Raw genomic sequence first — 24,400 nt, forward strand, 5'->3', positions numbered from 1 at the left:
CCAGTGTCTTTAGGAGTTTAAAATTTTACAACTAAACATTCACTCAGGCCTGGGCTACACTACAGCAGAAAGTCGACTTTAAGATATTCAACTCCAGATATGTCAACGCCAGCTATGTAATTACATATCTTAAATCGTGTTTCTGCGCCATCCACACAGCGGGAGGTTGACGGGAGAAAATGCTTCTGTTGGTTTCGCTTACTCCTTGTGGGGAGCAGGAGTATGGGGACGCCCTCTGAGTTTTATTTATTGGGTCTATACTAGACCCACTAAATCGAACCCCAGAAGATTGACTGCAGTGGCGTCGATCTTCCGCGTAGTGTAGACATGACCTCAATGATGAAATTTTTTATTTAGGTTTTTAACATGGCACATAGATAAAATGTCACATAAATAAGTTTGATTAGAGGTGTTTTTTGTTTTTGTTTAGTTTTGCCTGTTCTGAACAAAACAAGGAGGTCTTGATCATAGACTCTAAAATGGTACCAAATACCCATACATTTAAAATAGCTGGTAATTGAGAAACAGCATAGTAATATTTTAGTTTTTCTTCATCTACAACATGCGTTTCACAGAAATGGAATAGTCTCAACTGAACTATTGGAATGCTGCTATTATGTTAAACTATTTTCCCCCCTCCCAGTTATGCTATTCCCGGCACTGTAGTTCTGGGTGTGTGGTTTGCATAATCACAGTGTTGCCAGCTCTCATGATTTTATCACAAGTCTTGCAATATTTGGTGTATTTTTTAAAAGCCTAGCTTCTAGGGCCAGGTAAATACATGAGACTCATCTTCAAACAGAAGTTTCTAGCCCTCATTGTTTCAGAGGAAAGCTTGAAAACATGAACTGCCTGCATTCTAAATGCAAAATACATAATTATGAAAAGAACTCATGATTTTTAAGCAAATCTCAAAACATTGATGACATGACTCCTCTGTCTGTAATCCCTACTGTAATCCCTATATTTTTCTCCATAACCAAAAATCAACCAAATGAAGCAAAACATGTCCTGACACAATAGGAACACTCCAAAAACTAACCAACCAACCAACCAAACACCAGGGCTATGAAACAACCAAAAACAAAGATGTTTTAATAATGGCAAATTTAATTAAGAAAGCCCTGTGAATCACTGCTCCCTTTCTTCTTTCCATATTAGAAATGGAAACTTTAGGGTAACTGAAACTGAAATAGGTTTGTGTTTGCAACAGAAAAAATTAGGACTGTCAATTGATGTGCGTTAACACCTGCGATTAACTCAGGGCAGGATTAACGTGTTAATTTTTTAAACGTGTTAATCGCAGGCGTTAATGCTGCGCTGCCCCTTTGAAGTGCTTTAAAGGGGCAGTGCCCAGCTGATCCCCAGCTCCGCATTGCACTGCCCCTTTGAAGTGCTTTTCTGGTGCTTCAAAGGGGTTGCACAGAGCCCAAGCTGGAGTCCCCAGCTGACCCCAGGCTCCTGTGGTGTTGCCCCTTGGAAATATTGTGGCAGCCTTTTCAAGAGGCAGTACTGCACCAAGCTGGGGTAAGATGGGGACTGGGGGGAGGGATAGCTCAGTGGTTTGAGCATTGGCCTGCTAAACCCAGGGTTTTGAGTTCAATCCTTGCAGAGACCATTAGGGATTTGGAGCAAAAATTTGTCAGGAATGGTACTAGGTGCTGCAGTGAAGGCAGGGGACTGGACTCCATGACCCTTCAAGGTCCCTTCTAGTTCTAGGAGTTAGGTAATCTCCATTAATTTAATTTATCCTGGGCTCCCACAGTGCTGCCCCTTTGAAACACCACTGCTGTGTTTCAAAGGGGCAGCTGCACTGAGCTTGGGGTCAGCTGAGGACTCCATCTGATCCCTGGCTTCCGCAGCACTGTGCCTTTGAAATGCCGCCGCAGAATTTCAGAGGCAGCACATGAAATTAATAGCACAATTAATCATGATTAAATTTTAATTGCTTGACAGCCCTTGAAAAAATCCAGAATCTCCTTTCTAAGTCAATTTCAAACAACTGTGTATACAGAAATATTACACTTTTTGTGGCAATAAGACCTGCTCACTGGGAGAGAGAGAGAGATAAAGATGATGTAGACAGAGGGATAATAAAAGTAAAGGAATGCATGACTTGAATTTTGTTTTGAAGGGGGAGAATTTCCCCATGCTCTTGTAGGCATGGGGAATTCATACATTTGGGAAGTATTTATTTCAGCCTTGTCTCTGCCCATATCCAGGGATTTCCCTCTACAGTGCTCTCCAACTCTCTAAAAATTAATTCCTTTCCGTCATCCTTGCAGTACTTCCCTCTCCAGATTGTGTCCCGTCCCTTGATTCTTCTTTCTGCCTTTTCTCTGTTGAGTCAATGTAGGCTTTAAGTTTACTTCCTCCCCTTCTTTCCCTGCCCTCACCAAGTTACTCTGTACCTTCCCACCCCAAGCCACTACTGAGGCAATTTCTATCTTGTGAGATGAAGTCAAATTAAAATCGAAAGTCCATGTTCTCACTGTGCGCAAGAATTCAACATAGTTCAAAGTAGCATGTCCCCAGTAGAGAGACTGCTGTTGACTTTGAGAGTTATGCACTATAGGTAGCTATCCCACAGTGCGCGTGCCACTTTGCATTCTGGGTTATGCTCCCAGTGCACACTGGGACCAAAATTGTGCAGCAAGTAGTTCTGGGTTCATGTCGTTGGAGTTCCATAATGTGCTCTTCTACTCCCTCCCTCCCTCCTTGTTTGAGACCAATGGGAAACAGTCTTTTGGTGCCCTTTTTGATCCTGGCTACCTGTGCAGACACCATCGCAGCATGAGCGTGGCCCCCCCTTGTGAATCGCATTGTGCATCACAGCATTGTGACGTTGATGTCTACCTTCACGTGTCTAATGGTGGAGTATGTTGAGTGTGTATGCACCTCATTCAAGGAAGAGGATGAGGAGGAATCTTAGGAAACCCTGGGTCTGCTATTCAGGCAAGCCCTTGGGTGGCTGAGTGAATTGGAAACGTAGCTGGCATTCGATCTCGTGGAAACAGTGGAATGCTGATTCTGGTGCTGAGACAAGCAGACTGATGGGACCACACAGTGCTGCAAGTATGGGACAATCAGCGGTGACTGCAAAACTTCCGAATGTGCAAGGCCACTTCCACGAAGTTTGTGAGTGGCATTCCCCTGCCCTGAAGCACAAGGACACCTGAATGAGACCTGCTCTGACAGTGAAGAAGCACATGGCAACTGCTCTCTGGCAGCCTGCAACACCAGACAGTTCCCAATCAGTTGGCAATCAATTTGGAGTGGGGAAATCTACAGAGGTGGCTGCTGTTACTCAACCAGCCAAAGCAATCAATACCACTCTACTACGGAGGGTAGTAACTGGGAAACATGCATGCCACGGTGGGGTGGAGGGCTTTGCCAAGATGAGGTTCCCTAACTGCAGCGAGGTGATAGATGGCACACGCATCCCTATCTAGGCCCCTGATTATCTTGCCAGGGAGTTCATAACCCACAAAGGGTACTTCTCCATGGTGCTCCAGGCGCTGGTGGATCACACGGCCGTTTCACCAACATCAACGTGGGATGGCTGGAAATGGTGCTTGATGCATGTATCTTTGGGAACTTCTGCCTCTTCAGAAAGCTGCAAGCTGGAACTCTTTCCCCAGAGCAGAAAATCAGAATTGGAAAGGTGGAAATGCCAATAACGATCATTATTGGCGACCCAGCCTACTCCTTCGCTCCAGTGGCTCATGAAGCCGTACACGGGCAGCTTGGACCCCAGTAAGGAGCGGTTCAGCTAAAGGGTGAGCAAATGCAGAATGGTGGTTGAATGTGCTTTTGAGCATTTAAAGGGTAGGTTTAGGAGTCTACTGACTAGGTTAGGTCACAGCGAATGCAACATCCCCTTTGTGGTGGCAGCCTGCTGCGTGCTCCAAAATCTCTGTGAGAGCAAGGGGGAATGCTATCTGGCAGGGCGGGAGGCTGAGGCAGAGCACCTAGCCAGCGACTTTGAGCAGCCAGACACCAGGGCAATAAGGAGAGCACAGCACGGGGCAGGGCAAATCAGAAAGGCTTTGAAAGAAGGTTTTATGAATAGCCAGTTCTGAGAGTCATGCTTGTTGCTCTTAATGAGGCGCCCCTGCATTCAGCGTCCTTGCCTGTAATCCTCCACCTGACCCCTGCAACAAAAGCAATACAGAGACTATTCAGCGATCGTGTGGGTTTTTTTTTTTTTTTTTTATTTAGGGAAGACAGCAGAGACAGAACAGGAGTCCATGGTGGAACCTGAAGGGGGGGGGGGAATCAGAAACGCAAGGACAGCCTTCTGCCTCCCGAGGCACTGGAGGTTGAGTGTGAGACTGCCGTTGAGGTCCACAACCTCCATGTCCTAGGGCCTCTGAGGATGGAGACTAAGGAACTGGTGTTCTGCCAGGAGTGTGTGTGTGGATCCTCTCCAGGCACACCACCATGTGCTCCATCACAGCCATCAGGGATGAAAGGACGTTCTCCTGGTGCCTCACTTGCAGTTCCCTGCATGTTCTCCTTTCCTGCCACTCTGCTATCCTCTTCTGACGTTCCACTTGCATCCCCTCCAGGAATGTGTTCCTCCACTCTGTTTGCTCCTTAAACATGTCATCTCTTGTCTGTTTTCACCTGTGGATGTGTGCAAACTGGACAGCTGCTGTAGATGGGAGAGTATGCAGCAAGCTGCCTCTGTTCCCGCTTAATGAAAAGTTACAGGGGCACAGATTATAGGAGATGCATTGTGAAGTCCAAAATCTAATCTGTTAACGTACAGTGAAGGACTTTCTAAGGACAACGGAGATGTGTTCTGTGCAAGACCAAAGTTATGCTTTAAAGTGGTCACTGTACAGCAGGTACACAGCGCAGTTCTCAAGGGAGCATTTGAACTTACGCAGTTTGGAGGCAGGTATGGTAAGAGGCCTGGCTAGGGCATAATCATGGGGTGGGAGGTAGTGGAGCAGGGCGGCAGGTCACGTGGCTTCCCTCCTCTTTGTCCGCCACACTCGATTTCCTGGGAGAGAGCCAAGAGCAGGAGGGAGGGAAGCCATGAGGCCGATGCCATGCTAGCAGAAGAGGCAGCAGCTAATAGCTTCCCCTCCTTCATTCAGGTTGCCTTGTGAGATACCATCTTCTCCAAATTACACAGTGATCGGGAGCAGATGCCAAATGAATGTGGTCAGAAACCTGGGCCTTATGCCGTAATGCTTTGTGCGGCAATGACACCAGACCACTTACTGCAGGCGTGGCATGGGAAGCTGTCCTGCCATGGAAGATAGAATAAGGCAGGCCTTCCCAGAAACCTTGTGAGAAGGATCAAAGAGTTCCTGTATGAGGGCTTCGTGGAGATATTCTGGGAGGATTCCTCCATCTCGATTCATGTGAACAAGCTATTCCGGCCCCCCTGCACTGTGTCGGCATAGACTATGCCACATAATTGCTGTGACCCTCTGGTAGTAAGAAAATAATTGTGAACTCCCCAGAAGTGTCCACTCGGGATCAGTGCCCAACCATGAGATGTCTGGGAAGAGAGGGTTGGCTCCAGGGTTAGAAAACTTTCTTGGCTCCTGCCGCTCTCTGGCTGGCCAGTCTCATCTTCCTCGTTTCCACCACCACACTGTCCTGTGATAGGACAGCCTCACCTCCTTCATTTTAACACAGTACTGCCAGGCATCCCTTTCTCCGCCATGCAGTTTGCAAACTTTGCATAGATTGCAGTGCCTTTTTTTGCTGGTTTGGAGCTCAGAATCGATTCCTCTCCCCAGGCCTTGAAGAGATCCAAGATCTCCTTCACACTCCGTTCTAGTGCTCTTTTGCACCCCTGGCAACTGGAACTTGTGGAACTTGAATTCGTGGCCACATCTGCTCAGGTGTGCTGCCTGCTCTTAGGCATGCTCACAATGCTGGCCATATGGGAAATGAAATTCAATCTTTCCCAGGGCTTTTCTTGTTCACCCAGAGAGCAGTAGAGGCGCAAGCTCTGGCCAGAGTGGTCACAGCAGGGCACTGTTGGATGCCTCCTGGAGGCCAAGAACATCGACTGTCACGACACTGTGTCTACACTATCAGAAATTCGATCATGCAAGGTCAAATTTTGCATTACTCTTTGTGAAAAGCAGGAGAGCTGAAATCGACACCAGCAGCTCTTTAAAGGGAAAGGATGGACTTGGCAGCGTGAACTCTGCTTAGAAAATCAACCGTATGTGGCTAAACTCGACCTAAACTCCTAGCGTAGACTAAGCCTGTACCACTGCTATGACTGCAGAGGCAGCAGGCCTGGAGGGAGATATACAGAGCCACCTAGCAGCCATTGGGCAAGAAGGTCTGCAGTCCAGGACAGAGCTATTACCACATAAACCAGAAAGTTAGCCTGGTAATATCTTATAATTAATTGAGATTGCCTATCTCCTAGAACTGGAAGGGACCTTGAAAAGTCATTGAGTCCAGTCCCCTGCCTTCACAACAGGACCAAGTACCATCCCTGACAAATATTTGCCCCAAATCCCTAAATGGCCTCCACAAGGATTGAACTCACAACCCTGGGTTTAGCAGGCCAATGCTCAAACCATTGAGCTATCCCTCCCTCTCAAGTCTACACAATAAACGTGCATCAATATAAATATGCCACGCAGGAGTGCCAAAAATCTAGAGTAGCATAGTTGTACCAGCCTCACCCGGATGCTGTGTTGATGGGAGCTTTTCTCCTGTCAGCATAGGAACAACTGCCTCTCTCAGTGGTGGATTAACCATGCTGATGGAAGAAGCTCTCACATTGGCATAGTAGTGTCTTCACCAAATGCTAGAACAGCCCAGCTGCAATGCAGTGTGGTAAGTGGAGGGCTGCCTTTATTGGTCACTATTAGGAGTTAATATAAACTTTACATTGATTTGTGGCTTGAAACAACACTTAGCACGGATTCTGCCTTCATTTACATGGGTGTAAATCCAGAGAAATTTATCTGGAGCCACTGGATTTACACGGGTGTAAATAAGATCAAAGCCTGTCCTTTAGTTTTACTGTGCTACGGCAGTTTTTTTTATTACTGTTTGGCTACATCTAGACTGGCATGATTTTCCGCAAATGCTTTTAACGGAAAAGTTTCTCCGCTAAAAGCATTTGCGGAAAAGAGCATCTAGATTGGCACGGATGCTTTTGCGCAAAAGCACTTTTTGTGGAAAAGAGTCCGTGCCAATCTAGACGCGGTTTTGCACAAGAAAGCCCCGATCGCCATTTTCGCCATCGGGGCTTTTTTGCACAAAACACTTTTTAGCTGTCTACACTGGCCCTCTTGCGCAAATACATTTGGGCAAGAGGGCTTTTTCCCGAACGGGAGCAGCATAGTATTTGCGCAAGAACACTGACAATCTTTTGCAGAAAATCTTGCCAGTCTAGACTCAGCCATTGTGTATTGTGGTGCTTAGCAGCAGCACTCCATGGATGAGGATAGTGGAAGGCACTCTGCAGACATGCTGAACAACAGCCAAGTATCTTGTAATCTAAAGCGGAAAGGTTCAGTTTTATTTTACACCAATGACTGTATAATAGCAAGCAGCTGACATTTCAACTACAAAAATGTAAAAAACAATGAATAGTCCTGCAGCACCACAGGGCATGTCTCCATAGTAGTGCTATTTAGAAATAACAAAGCGAGCATCTACACAGCAAACTTGTTATTTTTGAAATTATTTTGGAGGAACGGGCACCTTATTTCTAAATCCGTAACCTTCATTTTACGAGGAATACTGCTGATTCTGAAATCGTTCTTTCGAAATAGGGCGTGTGTAACCACAGCTGCGCTGTCTATTTCAAAATAAGGTGCCTCCAGAGCTTCCCAAGGGTGCCCTTCTGGCCACTCATCAAAACTCTGTAGTCCCTCTTCCCCTGCAGCCCTTAAAGCTGCCGCCAAAGGGAAAGGGCCTGTGGCACACAGCAGTGCTCTGCTCTGCCCTACCTCTGCCATCTGAGGCCTCCACAGCTGCCAGCCCATCTGCAGCCAGCTCCCAAGCCCCTGCCTGGGGCTGAAGGGGGAGGGTGCCATCATGGACGGCTGCGGAGATCTTGGATCTCATTGAGATCTGGCGGGAGCAGTCCAACGGCCAGGAGCTCCCCGTCAGATGGGAAAATGCTGAAATGTATGTCCGCATGGCCAACTGCCTGGTCCGCAGCGGGCACAGTCGCACTCAGAACCAGGTCAGAATGAAGATCAAGGAACTCCGGCAGACTAATTCCAAGGCTCGGGAAAGGAGTTCCCGGTCGGGAGTGACACCCTGGACCTGCTGCTTCTACACCCAGCTCGATGGCATCCTGGAAAGGGGGCAGGTCACCTCCCCTCCCCTTGTCATTGACTCCAGCCTGGAGATGCCTGGTGTCAGCCTCCCGGAGGGCGCGGCAGTGGAGGAGGATGACAATGAGGAGGAGGTGGCCACCACACTCCACATGCCCGCTACTCAGGACCTCACCCTGTCCCTGGAGCCGGTACCCCCTCTCCCAGGATGTCAACGAGGGCTCGGACGAGGCTGGGGACGGCCCATCAGGTGAGTTCCATGACTTTCCCTGGACACACACGGGGGAGGCAAGGGGCTGCACACTCCTCACCCAACCTTCTCTTGCTGGGGATGGCACAGCAGCCTGTGCAGGTGGCTGCACATGGAGCAGCAGTCCGGAGCACAGAGCCGCATTGAGGCAGCTGCTCGGGAACCTTGCGCCCCTGCTCGCAGGGCTTCCAGAGAGGCCTGCCTTACTTCCAACTTCCCACCACAGGCCACCCCCAGGGAGGATGGGTCACAGACACACACACAGCACACGGACATGCCTGCACTCCTGGGGCAGCATCTACTCCCGGGCAAGGGTGTGAGGCAGAGGACACTGGTCCCCTGCCAGGGGAGCCTGCCAGGAGGGCAAGGGGGGAGATGTGGAGGGGGCCCCAGTAGCACCTTCTCTTAGGGAACCCCATTCCCACAGTTCACCACCCTCCTGGGACAATTGCAGGAAAGCGCCATACCTGCATGACTACGATGGCCGATGTCCCCACGCCGAGCTGGTTCTGGACGGAACGGTAGCTGTCTGGTGAGGCGAGCTTCTAGATAGCAATGGTGACCCGCTTCTGGAGAGGGATGGCAGGTCTCATGTGGGTGCCCTGTCGCTGGAGGGCAGGGGCGAGCAACTGGCAGAGCTCTGTGAAGGTGTCCTTCCGCATGCAGAAATTCTAGAGCCATTGCTGGTCGCCCCACTGCTTCATGACAATCCAGTCACGCTGGTGTTCCGGCGCCAGAAGCGGCAGGTGCACGGTGCGCAGGGAATGGCAGGAGGGATCATGCTGCAAGAGCAGCATGTGGAGAGAGGAGAGGAGGCCCCAGAGTGAGTGGCAGGTCCTGTTCTTGCAGAGCCACAAGGGCAGCCTGCAGTAACTTCAGCAGGAGGTGCCGGGGGTCTATGAGCCGTCGACTGCTTGGCGGCAGGTCTGACTCCATGGCTAAAGAGCTGTGGTTTCTGCAAGGGCAGCCAGAGCAGGCAGTGAGAAGGCTTTGCTGTCCCTTAATGAGGTAGGCAAAGGAGAGGAAAGGAGCCTGAGACATGGCTGTACGAGGGGGGGAGAGAGCCTCAGGAAGCAGCTCCAGGAAGTGCCTGATGCCCTCCCTGAAGTGCTTCCGGGTGGCCCTAAATGCGATTCAGCATCCAATGAGTGTGGACGTGCTCTTTTGAAATAGCTCAGCTCTATTTCAGTGGGCATTTGCTGTGTAAACGTGCTATTTCCAAATAAACCATTTCGGAGTTTCTGTTCCAAAATAGCTTATTCCAAAATAAGTGTGCCATGTAGACATACCCTTAGAGCAGAGCTACTCAACTTTGGAAGCCCCGGAGGCCACAATGATATTCACAGCATGCTGAGGGCCGCAACTTAAGTGTGGTTGCATATTCGTGCAAATAGATATGCAAATAGTTTATTTCATACTGACAGGCACGAATACAAAGAATAAGGCAAGACTACACCAGACACAGGCCCCATTTAAGTCAGTTCTGCTGATATTAATAAAATGCAATATTTACCCAATTTCCACCCCCTATGACAGCACTTTCAATGAGCAATGACAGTCCAGGAATTTAACTACTAAAATTCATATCAACAGAAGACCATTATATTGACTCGCCATTGTGGAGCATGTTCCCAGTGGAAGCCACGTTTAAAGGATCCCACCCACAGGCCACGTGTTGAGGCCCACGTAAACTCAAACTGCATCGCGGGCTGCAAACAAACAGGCCCCATGTTGAGTAGCTCTTCCTTCGAGACTAACCAAAAATGTAGATGGTATCATGAACTTTCATCTGAAGAAGTGAGTTGTGCCCATGAAACCTCATGACACTATCTACATTTTTTTGTTAGTCTCTAAGGTGCTGCTGGACTGCTAGGGTGTGTCTAGACTACAGAGTTTTGTCGACAAAAGTGGACTTTTGTCAACAAAACTATACCTGTTTCTACACTACCGCTGAGTTCTGTCGACATAAGATCAACACAACTCGGCAGTTTTGTGGTAAACCTCATTCTACGAGGAATAACACCTTTTGTCTACAGAGTTCTGTCAACAGAAGGCGTTATTGCATCTACACTGTCCTTTGTGTCCACACTCTCATGTCGACAAAGCAGCTTGCTTTGTCAACAGAACGGGGTGTAGTCTGGATGCTCTTTGTCGACAGTAGCCTGTAGTCTAGATGTACCCTTAGTCTGTAACTGAAAAAAATTAAAAAACAACAAACGCAGCTGCCCCATCTGAAACATTTCAACTACAGTAACTTAGCTCAGAGATTACAAAAATGTGTTTTAAAAGCAAAGCTGACTTCACTTACAATAGAATGACAAAAACATTTCAACTTTTATTTTCTCTGTCTTCAGTATAAAACCATTGAAGTTGAAAATGCCATATTCATTATCTCATGTTTTAGGATTAAATGAATGTAGATAGCTGATTTAGGAATACTTGACAATAGGACGGCATCATTTGAATACTAGCAGCCTGGTTTTGTACCACTGTTTTCATGGGTATTTCTGTACTTAAGTTTATCTGTGATAGTGGGTTTTACTTTAAACCTCAAGTTTGTTGGTGGGGGGGGGGGGGGTTTGTTGCATGCTTTGGGATAGATTATAGGTGATTAAAATTAGACATAAAATTGGTAAAACTGACAGCAGACACTAGGGGAGTATGAGCTGTTACAGCAATAGTTGAAAGAAATTCTAGGCTGGAAATAACTCTAGCCAGAGTCCAATGTACAGGATACATGTGGTACCTAAAATCCTGGCTTTGTGAGAGTTGACAATGATCTAGTACCGTTTTGCATACAACTTCACAGACAATAGGGTAGAGGCCTAGGTACTGGCGGAATTTTGCCGGGATTGCTTGTTGGTATGTCAAGCAAGGGACCCCCATTCCATTACCACTTACTATGGGAGATCTAATTAAATAAAAAGAGCTTTCTTATTTCTGGCATTTAACATTGATTCTGCATTATGTTTTGCTTTATTTATGGAGGATACAGGATCATAGGAAAAAAAACCTTTTTTATGTCTTTCTTCCCCTCCCCCCCCTCCCATTTTTAAGCTTTCTATTCAAATTTACTACTAGGATATGCCACCTTGTTTTTTTTCCAGTTAATACTCCTTTCAGGGACAAAGATCTAGTTAATGGAGGGTGAGGACAGAAAATGTCTCTCGTTTCCATCTCTCCCTTTTGTATTTCTCTGTCTCTCTTTAGCCATTGAAAATGTAGGTCAAATTGCATCACCATAAAATAGAACAGTCAGAAAGGTGTTTGAAAAATGCTGACATCCTTACCCTGGGGTGCATGCCACTGTCCTTTGTTTACATTGAGAACAGGGATGTACCTGTATAAGAACCAACGTCTCTTCTAAGGTTAGTGGTATAACACCTAAATAATTTGTCACATTTTCAGATTATATTGATCTGCATATTATATTGCTAGTATATTTAGATCCCTACAAGGTGGTAATTTAAAATTGTACAGATTTTGATCTACAACTTAAAATAACAATCTACTTCAGAGAGCTAATTTAAAATCTTAAATTTGTAGTCACCATAACTGTGTATATTGAATAATCCACTATCTGTCTTTTACACTGAAAAGAAGCTCAAGAATACATTTTGTAAATTGTCTAATTATGTGTCTAATCTGTTTTGTCTTGATTAGATCCTGTCCCCCTTGTAAAGTATGTCTTTGTTTATGTTTTAATGCTTTAAGTATTCCTTGTTTGACATAATATACATTTCTCCTGCCATCATTTTTAAATGGTGCAATAAAAGGGGTGTTTTTTGTTTTGTTTTGTTTAAACATCAATATCTAAAAAGTCATGGAGTCTAGTTAGGTGCTTGCCTACCAGTCTTTTGTGTAGAATACTTCAAGAGTTGTTGATATAAGAAGTTGTGATCAGCATTAAATATTCTTATAACATCAAAAATACATACTAGATTTTCACTTTGTTTTTCTGCAGTTATTCACATGTGAAATATTACATAAAATGTGAAAATATTATTCAGTTGTCTTTATCTGTCCTAGCTGCATGTTAGTGCTATTTGTGTGCTGAATCTTGGAATGGTGGCTTAAAATTTTTCATAAGACACAGTACTTTAGATTATAAAGTAGATTTGCCTGTTTATATTAGGGAAACTGCAACCAAATTTTCATTCCATATATTTTCCTAGTCTGTGTCTTTATACTTCACGTAGTTGTACTTTAAACAGCTGAAGCATAGTATGCAAAGACATCTTATTATAGCATTAACCTTACTGCCTGCTGCTGAGTACGATCTAGAAATTAAAAGGAAAATGACTGAAGATGCAGCTGAAACCACTGGCAAAACTCCATAATTGGCTGTTTGGGCAAAAACAATACATTTGGAAATATGTGTGCAATAATTATACAGATAGAAACAGCAGACATAGCAGTAAAAACACTTCAAGTGAACTTTAGTGTGAAGAGTTTAATTGACAGATTTCCAGTACCAACATGTTGAGAGAGTTCCATACAAGATTTTGATGGTTGTCTGTTGACTGTCAGATATTATTGGCAACAGTCTGATTATCAGTAAATATATTTATATGTCTCTGGAAATGTTTAAGAAAAGCTTGATGGATTTTGAGGAAAAATCTGTGTCTTTCCACTGGGAAATCCATTGTGCTTTATTTGTAACAATACATAATAAATATCCAAATAGCAACGGGAAGCAGCATCATAGTATAAATTACAACACTGTAGAATCATGAGCAGCTGAATAAAAGGTAAAGCTCAAGATTCTGCCTTACTTTCCATTTGGGTATCCACTTAAAACATGCTCCTTACATTTTAATTCTGTAATCCATACATGTAAAAATGGGTACTATACCTATGGAGGAGGAGAACAAATTATTGGGGTTTTTTTTTTGTATTTATTTTCTTTACTCCATCTTCACACCTCTAGAGTTGTGGGCTGCTGGTTCAACCTCGAGCAGCTCTGTCTTAATCTTGGGATACAACAGTCATTCAGGGACCACCCAACAGCCCTGAATAGCCATAGTTCATTGCATTGTGCTTATAACGCCTTCTTCCAATTGACTTTCTCTTGCCCTGTCACACCCTTAGTTTGTGGGGAGCAGGGGAGCAGCTAGAAGAGGGGACTGGTTTAGGGCCATTGTACCAGCCCTGTTCTTGGTGACTTTCCACATTGGAGAGCTAGACTTGTTCTACTACTCCTGAACACAGCATCTTAGGCCAGCTCTGCATGGGGGGAGAAAGTTGACTTAAGATACGTCGACTCCAGTTATTCTCATAGCTAGAGTTGTGTATCTTCTCCTGAAAATCTGTGGTATCCCCATTGTGGGAAATAGACAGGAAACTGTCAACTTCCCTTACTCTTCATGACCCTGTGGAGTACCAAGGTCGATGGGAGCGCTGCCAGTGGTTGATTTAGTGGGTCCTTACTAGACCTGCCGCATCAAACCCTGGAAGATCAATCTCCAGAGTGTTGTCTGGGTAAGTATAGACAAGCCCCTAGTATTGGGGCTATTTTACTTCCCTTTTGAATAAGGGTTTGGACGTGCATCTGTAAGTAACACCTAGCCAGTGCACTGTCCCTAAAGATCATTAAACTTAAACATTGGTCAGTTAACCAGGGGATCAAGTTCCAGAATTCAGATACTTTTTTTTTGTAATACGTGTTTTTGGTGCTCTTCTAACTGCAAATAAAGAGGGATTGGGGAATGGTGTGTTTTGTAGGGTCAGAATATGCACTGGGTAGAACTTCATAGTGGGTTGAGTCAGAACCTCATTCAGACTGATGTGAGAACTCACCCTTCATTTAAGATAGTTGTAAGGAACAGCACTTGCAACAAGAACTGTTAGAATTTGTCCAGAAACTACCACCATATGGGCGTGGGGATTTCAGTGGGTATTGTGTGAGAGAATACAGAGAATATGAGAACAGGCAGAACAGAGAGAAAGGTAGAGGGAACAAGCAAGGAAGTTAAGTAGTAGCCTGTGAGCACAGTGCAACCCTAGGAAAAGCTTGAGAGTGGTAGAGAGAGAACTTTTGCGTCTGATGTTGCATAATGGGTATTGAGGCGGTAAGCTAAGAAATTGCTCCTCTTTTGTTTTTGGTTTCTCTTGCGTTTGGAGAACCAGTTTTCATTATTTACGCTCCTTGTAAATAAAAAAGTTTGCCTGAAAGAAAATACCAGACTTCATCAGTTTCTGTTTCCAACTGGAATGTCTCAAGCCTCTGAAATGAAACTAGCTGCTTAGGTTAAAACAGGCAGCGCTAGTGTTAGTAATGGGAACCAATTTCCACGCCGAGAGAGTGAGCTGATGTTCCTCCTGATTGAAGATGGAACATGTAACACAGATGCTTACAGACAAGTAGCCATTGGGATTTAAAACGAGACCTAAAACAGGAGCTGGAAACGTCCCAAAAGGAATTTAAAGCAGCATCTAGAGGTTAGAAAGAGCTCAGAGATGACTTGCGAATGGAGGTGAAATCTCTGGAGCAGCAACTATACAGTGTCTGGACAGACTGGGAAGCCCAGCTGCACACACCCAGGTAGGAGGGGTAAAATGGATTGACGAGACGACCAACAGTCTGCCACAGACCAGGAGCTTGTCCATGAAACTTACGACTGAGCCAGCATTGGCCAGTTGGGAACTTGCCAACCCAGAGAAGCTGAAGCAAGAACTTACGGCACTAAATATTCATCGACAGCTGGAAATCAAAGGGTCATCTGCTGTAGTGGAGGACAGCATCTGGATGAAGAATTGGGGCAGCCAGAGGACTTGGCTAAGACCAGATGCTTACAAGAATGTCATCCTGTTTGGAACTACAGTACAGAGGCGAGATCAGGCTGTCCTACCTCAGATAATTCAAAAGCCATTATCATAAGGGAAAAATTCTGAGGGGTTTATTTGAATCAGCACAAACATTGTAGCTCAAATGATGGCTGGTCTGCACTACCACTTAAGTTGGTGTAATTTATGTCACTCAGAGGTGTGGGAAAAAAAAATCCCCTGAGCGACTAAAGTTAGTGACCGAAGCGCTGACAATACTGGCACTGTCATTGGGAAGAGATCTCCCGCAGATGTACCTTCTGCCTCTCGCGGAGGTGGAGTAATGATACTGATGGCAGAGTCTTCACCAGATGTGCTTCAGTGGCATTAGTGCAGCTGAGCCAATGCTGTGTAGACTTGCCCAGTCCTGGTGCAAGCCCTTGACATGCAGTTTGGAGCTAGCCACCAATCAGAGCCAGCTAGGGCTTTGCTAAGACCTGAAAGAAGAATCTCTACCTGAATTCGCAGTGAACCTATGGAGGCCGGTGTTCGTGGCCTATCCAGATATTTGAGGCCTTTCAGGATACACAGGCATTGGACCTATTTATGGTTTGCCAGCTGGGCTTGGACTTGCTGATGATCAGCATCAGCAAAAAGAGGCCAAAGACGCTGTGAGAGCTGGTGGAATCTGCCTCAGAACTTGGATCTTTCCTTGCGGCGATGCCCAGAGGTGGAAGCTGATCACCATGATCGGCAGACAGCGCTGTTTCAAACATGTACAATGAATGAGGGGAGTCTAGTTGGGTTCAAAGCCTTTATGGTAGGATTAAAAAGTCTGATATTGGTTTGTAAAGGAAAATTGGGATTAATGCAAAAATTAAAGGAAACGGTTCATTGAAATGATAGAACTGGCCACAAATAGAAGCACTTGAATAAATTTATGGCAGACCAAGAGACTGTCGCAAGTGTCGAGTGAAAGTCCTCTCTTGCCGTTCAGGAAATGGGGGTGCCCCAAACTGAGGGAGTAAAGCTCAGTAGAGATACTAGGATCAGCCCCCAGTTTTTGTTTAGTTCTTGACAGTGTAAAAAACAATAAAAGGAATTTGGCTAATGGATGGGTAATAGACTCTGTAAAAAACATACTGGTGATTGACATGGGCTGAAACATAAGAGATATTAAGCAAGACTTGCTAAAAAGGCCAGGGAACTGGGGATATACAAAACTGACCCACCTAGTCGGACTCCAATGGAGACAGTAACTCGAGCAGGGCACCCATACAAAATTTGAGAGAATTGGGTTGGAAAATTGCACCTTTTGGAATTTGAACAAGAAATCTGGGTAGCTGAAATGGGAAAGAAGCTCAACAAAATCCAGGGTTGGATTTTGTTATGGCTAATAACTGTGTAATCAATGCCAGGAAAGATGTCTCTCGAATTCAGTGAGCGGAAATGCCCTTTAAAAATAAGGCCCAGGTGAAATAAATGGTTTGTAGGCAAGCGGCTTGCAGTCCTGCCCCAGGGTGTAGAAACCGTTATAACAGCTATATGCTGTGGTAACTTTCCAGCAAGAGAGTCTTCGGAAGAGGTTAAAACCTGTTTGGAGACCCAAGTTTTCAAGGAAATTTCAGCTGCCAAAGCTTTTCTCAGTTGGAAAGAAGAACTGATCCATGTTTATTTGCCGAATGTTTCTGACAAGTAGCAAATAGTGGAGAAGGAAAACCATGTTGTCCCTGGGGTGTTATTTAGCATTATTAGAGTTGAAAAAGGCTTTTGAGAAAGAGAGGCCAAGTCAGGAGCAAAGTTTCAAGCCCTTTTCATACTGGACACGATACTTGTGTTTGCAGTTGGGGTGATAGCATGTCAGCTGCCTATTCCCTAATAACATTCCCAAATGTAAGGGGTGGGGAGGATATTTGTGGAAGTTGAGGTTGGAAGAGGAGTTGTTACAAAGATGAATCCCCTAGTCAGATAGAATGGTCTGGGTCTGCCTCAGCCAACCAATTCCGCAACAAGAGTATGCCTTCCTCAGAGACTGACTGAAAGGGGTCCTTCCTCCCCCCATCCCCTGCGGCTGAAAGGAAATCCAGGCAAAGCTCAGAAAGGATTTGGGCATCAGTAACTTTCATATTGGAGCTGTAAGCGTTTTCCGGCAGAAGGATACTGTATCTCTGAAAATAGTCAATTGTGTATCATTTGTAACATTTTTTTGTATTTTGAATGAGCTATTGGGGGTCACCGTTTAGGCTACTTTGGGATAATGGGCAAAGATGTGTAATGGGCTGCTTTTATGTGCTGGGTGGAGCTCTGTTATGGCTTATCTTAAAACCTTGTTCAGATTCAGAGTGAGTTAACACACTCTTCAGTTAACATAGTTATAAAAGACAGGCAAGGGGCCCAGTTCTAAAACAAGGGCTATTCGAGTCTGTCCAGAATCTAGCACTAAATGAGTTGTTGTTCTAGTAGGTACAGTGACCTGGACTTGCTAGAGAACATGCACAAACTGAGAACAGACAAGAACATAGAGTGTGAAGAGACAAAGGCAAAAACTGAGAAAGCCAAGCAAGCACCCTGTGAGCACAGTGTGACCCTAGGAAAAGCTAGAGAGATCTTTGAATCTGGAGCTGGCTAATGAACATTGGAGTGATACGCTAGGAAATTGCTCCTTTTATTGTTGGTTCCTCCTGTGCTTGGAGAATTAGGACTTGTACAGTCCTGGTAAATGAACAAGATTGCATCAAAGAAAATAAAAGACTTCCATTAGTTTCTGTTTCCAGCTGGAACATTCCCGGGGCCTGGAAATTGCTCGGTTTGAAAAGGAGCAACAGTAGTGTGGCTACCTTAAATTTGAATGTCAGTAAACTCTGACGTTAAAAGTTTATTGTAACCTTAACTTTCAATTTCCTGACTGTTTAATGTTTTTCCGGGGCTTTTTGTTTTTTATTAACTAGAACAGATATGCGTTTTCTGGGATTTGGCTTTTGCTCTGGTGCATTGCAACATTACTCCTGTTTATTTTTTAATGACAAATTTTTAAAGTTTTACTTCAGGTTTGCAGCCACACTTTTTCCCCTTGACTTTTTCATGGGAGAAGTATGACCTAAAACCTGGCATGCTGTTTTGAAAATATCGGGCTTGGTGTTTTGACTCTTCTATTTGTACCTTTTTTCTCTGTTTTTCTCTATCTCCATTGTATCAAACCTCATATGTGTTTCTCTTATAAGGTGCATAATTCATCTTCATCCACTCTAGGGATGTAAGCAACCTGTCAGTTACCCAATAAGCATATGCTTACTGGGTAGCTGAGTAGTGACTCGACTAGTCACTTCCCCTCCCGCCTTGCTGCCTCTCTGAGAGAGCAGCAAGGGGCAGGGGGAGCAGGAGCCGGTGCTCGGGGTAGCTGGCTTAAAAGCCACTTCCCTCCCAGGCACCATCTCTATGGGGGGGAGGCAAGGGAGGCAAAGGCGTGGGGGGGGACTGGGTGCAAGCTGGGAATTGGCTGATGCCCACTCGCGCCCGGTCCCAGATGCTAGGCCCATGCCTTTTAAACATATTAAGAATCGCCAGGCTCTTAAATTCCATCTACCACTTGATTAGTTGATTAACCGCAGTTTAACATCCCTAACCTACCCTGTCATCCCTGATACACAGTTTTTCTACAGACTTTGCCAGTTTTGATTGCTGGTTTTGTAAAAGTTCTCACCAGCACCTTCTTACATTTCACCTTGTCACCTCTTAAGCACAGAAGGACCTTCCCATAAAATCTTTAAAGCTACCACATTGTCCGCCTCTGCAGTGATACTGACGTGGTTAGGTAACGGCTTACCACTCTGTTTATCGCACAGATTTTAGCAACCTCTGCATGCATAATATTAGTTTTCTTTATTGTCTTATACTTAGATTGTACTCTCTTTGGGGGATAGACTTTTTAGTTTGTATTTGCATATCAGCTAGCACAAGAAGCCTGGGCTTTCTAAGTAAATAATATATATCAATAATTTAAATATAAATAATTTAATTTGATTAGGAAATAGTGGGTTTTCTGCATGCAGAACTACCTTACTCAACTTGGAAGTGTGTGGCTTATCGATGAGGGAAGCAGAAAGCAAAAAGTCTCTGCTCCACAGAACTTTGTAAAAGGTAATATAGAGGACAATTAAAGTAGAGGACATCTACGTACAGAGGGTTCTCTATTTCCTAATAAAATTGTATTATTGTCGTAGTACCTAGAGGGCCCATTCTATTAGGATGTATACAAACCAAAAAGGTTGGCCTCGCAGACAAGAGAGAAAAAAGTAATATTAGGGGTGCCGGTACAACCTTTCACACTGGGCATCAGAGAGGATTACTAGGAGCTAACTGTCTTTGTAAGTACCTACATTTCTGTAACTTAAACCAAAACGTGTGTTGAGGAGGCTGGCACTGGTTTAATTAAAAAATTGTTTTAAGTTAAACTGATGCAATGTTCTCATGTAGATAAGGCGTTTATATGCCCCTCCCTCTGATTTGTCAGTGGTGATATAAGGTAAAATTTTACATGTAAACTATCACCACTGGGCACCGAGTTACATGCCATGGTGTGTAAATGCTGCTGGTCAGTGTACACAAGCAGCTCTTCTTTGCTACTGTTGGTAGAGCTGCATCGCGGAGGGAGAAATTCTAGTATCAAATGGGCTGCTAAGTCCCTGAACCTGCAGACACGCAGGAGCAGTTTCTGCATGTGCACAAGGGTCCACACCAGTGCACCTGTTTGCAAGATTAGAACCTAAATTAGACACCAACATTTTTAGTGTAAATTAATTTTATTACTGGTTTGATGGTTGAGACTAAATTGGTGCAATTTTTTACAAATATTAGTTTGGACACTGGGGGTACGTCTAGACTACCGCGTTTTGTCGACGGAAGTTTTGTCGACAGATACTGTCGACAAAACTTCCGTCGACAAAGAGCGTCTAGACACATTGAGTTCTGTCGACAAAGCAAGCTGCTTTGTCGACAGAACTCCGTAGTCTGGACGCAATGTTACAGGCAATAACACCTTCTGTCGACAGAGTTCTGTCGACAGAAGGTGTTATGCCTCGTAAAATGAGGTATACCAGCGTCGACAAAACTGCTGAGTTCTGTCGACGTTATGTCGACAGAACTCAGCGGTAGTGTAGACGCTGGTTTAGTTTTGTCGACAAAAGTCCACTTTTGTCGACAAAACTAGGTAGTCTGGACACACCCTGGTTGGCTATTACTGAAAGATTTGTTGACATAATGCTGAATGACATTCTCTGCTAGTGCTTACAATATATATTAACATTTAAATTCACTGTAAAAATTAAATCCTCTTGGGTGTCAAATAGGTAAAATGCTTGTACTAGAGCACTAATATTTCAAAACAAAAATTGCAATTATGGAATGTCAGCTAAATAAAGTTGCAGATTTCCTATGACTGCTGTAGTCATATTTTTTTGTTTAATTTCAGAGTTAAACGACTGCAAGTCAGAGAGAGCTTCCACAATCCAAACAGATGACGATCAATTGATTAAATCAACCCAGTGTTTTACCATACTTTCAAGGTACTGTGACATACTTACCTACATATATTTTTTTAAACATCGTATTCTCGTAGTTTAGATGTGAGAAACATGAAGAACAGGATATTCACAAGGTCACAAAGCTAGACTAAAGTGCTACCAGATGCAGTTTGTTGATCTTTTGATAAGATGCAGGTGTTTAATTCATGTTTCAGTGGGAAGTAAAAGAGATCTTACAAACAGCCAGAACAAGCTGTCTGCGCGTACCAGTCAAACCTCAAGACATGTTATCAGACTTCATTAATCTGAATGAGATGGGGGATATGAAAGTAACTTGACTGAGCAGAGTTGTGTATAAGAGAGATTTTCTGTGTATTTGATGTACTTCGGAAGATGCTACGGTTTATCATCAAATTTCAGTTTTACCTGTATTCATATAGTCTTGGGTAAAAGCATTATTTTATGATATAGTACAAAATTGGACAGTCACATGATACAGTTTCTTCCTTTGGTCTCCCTTACATTTCTCTCTCCTGTGCCTCTTCACCTACGTTTTACATGTTTGTGTGTCATTTTGTTTGATACGGTGAAGAAAAAAAACAGTGGATTTGTTCTAAGTTTGTATTTGCCTTTTATGCACAAATTTGAAGAGCCCACTGCACTCTAGTTAATTTTTGCTGTGCAAAACCTGCTTTGTTATGGTTTTAAAAATAGATTATTATAGAAACTGCCGTAAATTTAGGATGGAGCTGGTCTGCAAAGCCGAATGAAGCAGAACTCATTTGAGTGGCAGAGATAATCTGGGAAAGAGTGAGGGAATGTTTGTCACAGTGTGACTTTTTTTTTTTTTACACAGTATGGCTTTACTGATATCGTCTCTTGAGCAGCTCAGCTAAAACCAATATTTTTTTTTCTTTGAAAACATTTCCTTGAAATTGTAATGATGAGTCAGGTGCTATTTGAAGGGAAGAAGACATTGTAGAACTATTTATCGGTGGACCCACATTGCAAGGTCATATGATTTTTGGCATGTAAAATCAGAGGGACGGATTTGTGGCTCAGCAGCTGGGACTTTCACTTCAGAGCCCAACAGTTAGGACTTGGTGTGCCGCATGGCACAGGTTAGACCTAGCAGTTACAGCATGTATCAAGTGAACCTGCATCTTTGTGCCCACAACAAAGACCAGGAATACTGCTCCTATAGGTAATTACGTTCCTTTTGATGAACAACATTCAAGCATTAAATTCATACAGGGCTACTCAATTCCTGACTCTGCCAGAAGGATACTTCAGTCAATATTAATACAGTACCCTGCTGTATGCTTGATATTAGCAATTTTATATCAATAGAACAACAGAAGAAAAGAGGATTTTTTTTCCTTTGTGGCTTATCTTCCTGGTACATTGTAGGATTTTAAAAATAGAGATGACTGAAGAATCCAGTAATTCATAGTGTGGGGTACATTGGGAGTACACTTTGTGTAGTCATTTGCATTAGTGCAAAGTGAGCGCAGAGTGGTTTTAAAAGCTGTCCTGTCACAATAGTAGCATTTTACACTGACTTTGTTAGTATAAATTTACAGCACAGTATGCAGGTCAATGGAGAGTCAGGACCCAGATATTTTATTTTTTCTCTTTCCTTTGTTTATAAACATGCAAATGCATACTAAATACACCACTAGGGGCATTTATTTTAATTTTTTTCACCTCAGTTTAGTAGAGATGGGTAAGAAATGCCTGTTCAACCCTGGGGATATTTTCAAGATTTTGAAAAGATGTCCCATCCCCAAAGCCAAAGGTCCAGATTTTGAAAGGTATTTAGGTGCTCCTTCTCTTAGGCTACCTGCAGTTTCTGAAAGAAGATATGTAAATTAGGTGCACATTTGCATATCTTCTTCTGATCCCTTTTTCAGAAATTAAAAAAAAAAGCCATCTAGATGGGGAGTTGTGCTCAAAACCCCCCTTTTTCGAAAGAACCCTGTAAACCTCATTTTTTGAGGAATAAGGGTTCTTTTGAAAAAGGGTTTTTTCATGCAAAAAACCCCCGTCTAGACTGCTTTTTCTTTTTTCCAATAGAGCCTCTTCTGAAAAAGGGACTGGAAAAAGATATGCAAATTCACACCTAATTTGCATTTCTTCTGTCGGAAGCCGTGCGTAGTCTAGATATGCCCTTAGTGTCACAAGACCTAACTGATTTAGGAGCTTAAATCTTATTTTCAAAAGGGATTTAGAGTTGAAAGTGTCTGAATCCCTTTGGAAAATAAATGAATAAATTCTAAGGACAAAAAAGATTATTGTGAACAACTAGTCTGACCTCCTGTATAACACAGGCCATAAATAATTCTTAGAGCAGATCTTTTAGGAAAAAACATCCCATTTTGACTTAGATTGTTAGTGATGGAGAATTTACCACATTTCAGTGGTGTTAATTACTCATTGTTAGAAATGTGCACGTTATTTTCAGCCTGAATGTGTCTAGCTTCCAGCCATTTGATTGTGTTATACCTTTCTTAGCTAGCTTGAAAAACCTATTAAATATCTGTTTCCTGTGTAGATACACATAATCCATAATCCTGGGGTAGGTTGTAATCACCCTTTAACCTTCTGTCTGTTAAGCTAAATAAATTGATCTCCTTGAGTCTGTTACTATAAGACATGTTTTCTAATCCTCTGACCATTCTCATGGCTCTTCCGTGAACCCTCTCTAATTTATCTGTATCCTCCTTGAATTGTGGGCCCCAGGACTGGACACACTCTTCCAACAGTAGTTACTCCTGTACCAAGTGCAGCACTACAATAACCTCTCTACTCCTACTTCAGATTCCCGTGTTCTTGCATCCCAGGATCACATTAGTGCTTTTCACTATAGGATCACATTGAAAGTTCATGTTCAGTTGCTTATCTATCACAATCCACAAATCCTTTTCATTGTCTCTGCTTCCCAGGAGAGGGTCTCCCTATCCTGTAAGTATGGCCTACAATTTTTATCCCTAGATGTGTATATCTTTACACTGAGTCATATTAAAATGCAGATTGTTTGCTGACCACCAGTTTTCCAAGTGATTCCAGATTGCTCTGAAACAGTGACCTGGTCTTTATTATGTATCACTCCCCCAGTTTATGCCACCCACATCCTTTATTGGTGATGATTTTATGTTTGTTTGTTTTCCAGATCATTGATACAAACGTTAAATAGCATACGGCCAAAAGCTGACCCCTGCATGATCCACTTCTGCATGAGGACTCCCTGTTTACAGTTACATTTTGAGACCTATCAGTTAGCCAGTTTTTAATTCACTGAATGTGTGCCTGGTTAATTTTATATAGTTCTAGTTTTGTAATCAAAATGTCATGTGGTATCAAGTCAACACCTTTCAGAACTTTAAGTATTTTACATCAACCCTATTACATCTTTATTAAACTTTTAAATTCATGAAAAAAGATAATCAAGTTAATTTGACAGGATCTGTTTTCTATTAACGCATGGATTATATTACCCTTCTTGGAGCATAAGTACGGCCATACTGGGTCAGACCAAACATCCATCTAGCCCAGTGTCCTGTCTGCCGACTAGCCAATGCCAG

At 43.7% G+C, this 24,400-nt stretch overlaps 1 protein-coding gene across 7 annotated transcripts in view; it reads left to right on the plus strand.

Annotated features, from left to right (window-relative positions):
- ATXN7 (ataxin 7) overlaps positions 1-24,400 on the plus strand; it is a 178,632-nt gene that overhangs the window by 20,659 nt on the left and 133,573 nt on the right. For 5 of the 7 annotated variants that reach the window (XM_075938494.1, XM_075938495.1, XM_075938496.1 and 2 more), the window contains exon 2: positions 20,765-20,858. The gene's annotated coding sequence lies outside the window, so the exon portion shown is untranslated. Of the gene's footprint in view, positions 1-18,751; positions 19,109-20,764; positions 20,859-24,400 lie in introns of those variants that run through there. The other 2 variants (XM_075938493.1, XM_075938500.1) reach the window with 1 other exon arrangement.

Source organism: Pelodiscus sinensis, chromosome 11 (genome assembly GCF_049634645.1).
Source record: "Pelodiscus sinensis isolate JC-2024 chromosome 11, ASM4963464v1, whole genome shotgun sequence".
Classification (NCBI taxonomy): domain Eukaryota; kingdom Metazoa; phylum Chordata; order Testudines; family Trionychidae; genus Pelodiscus; species Pelodiscus sinensis.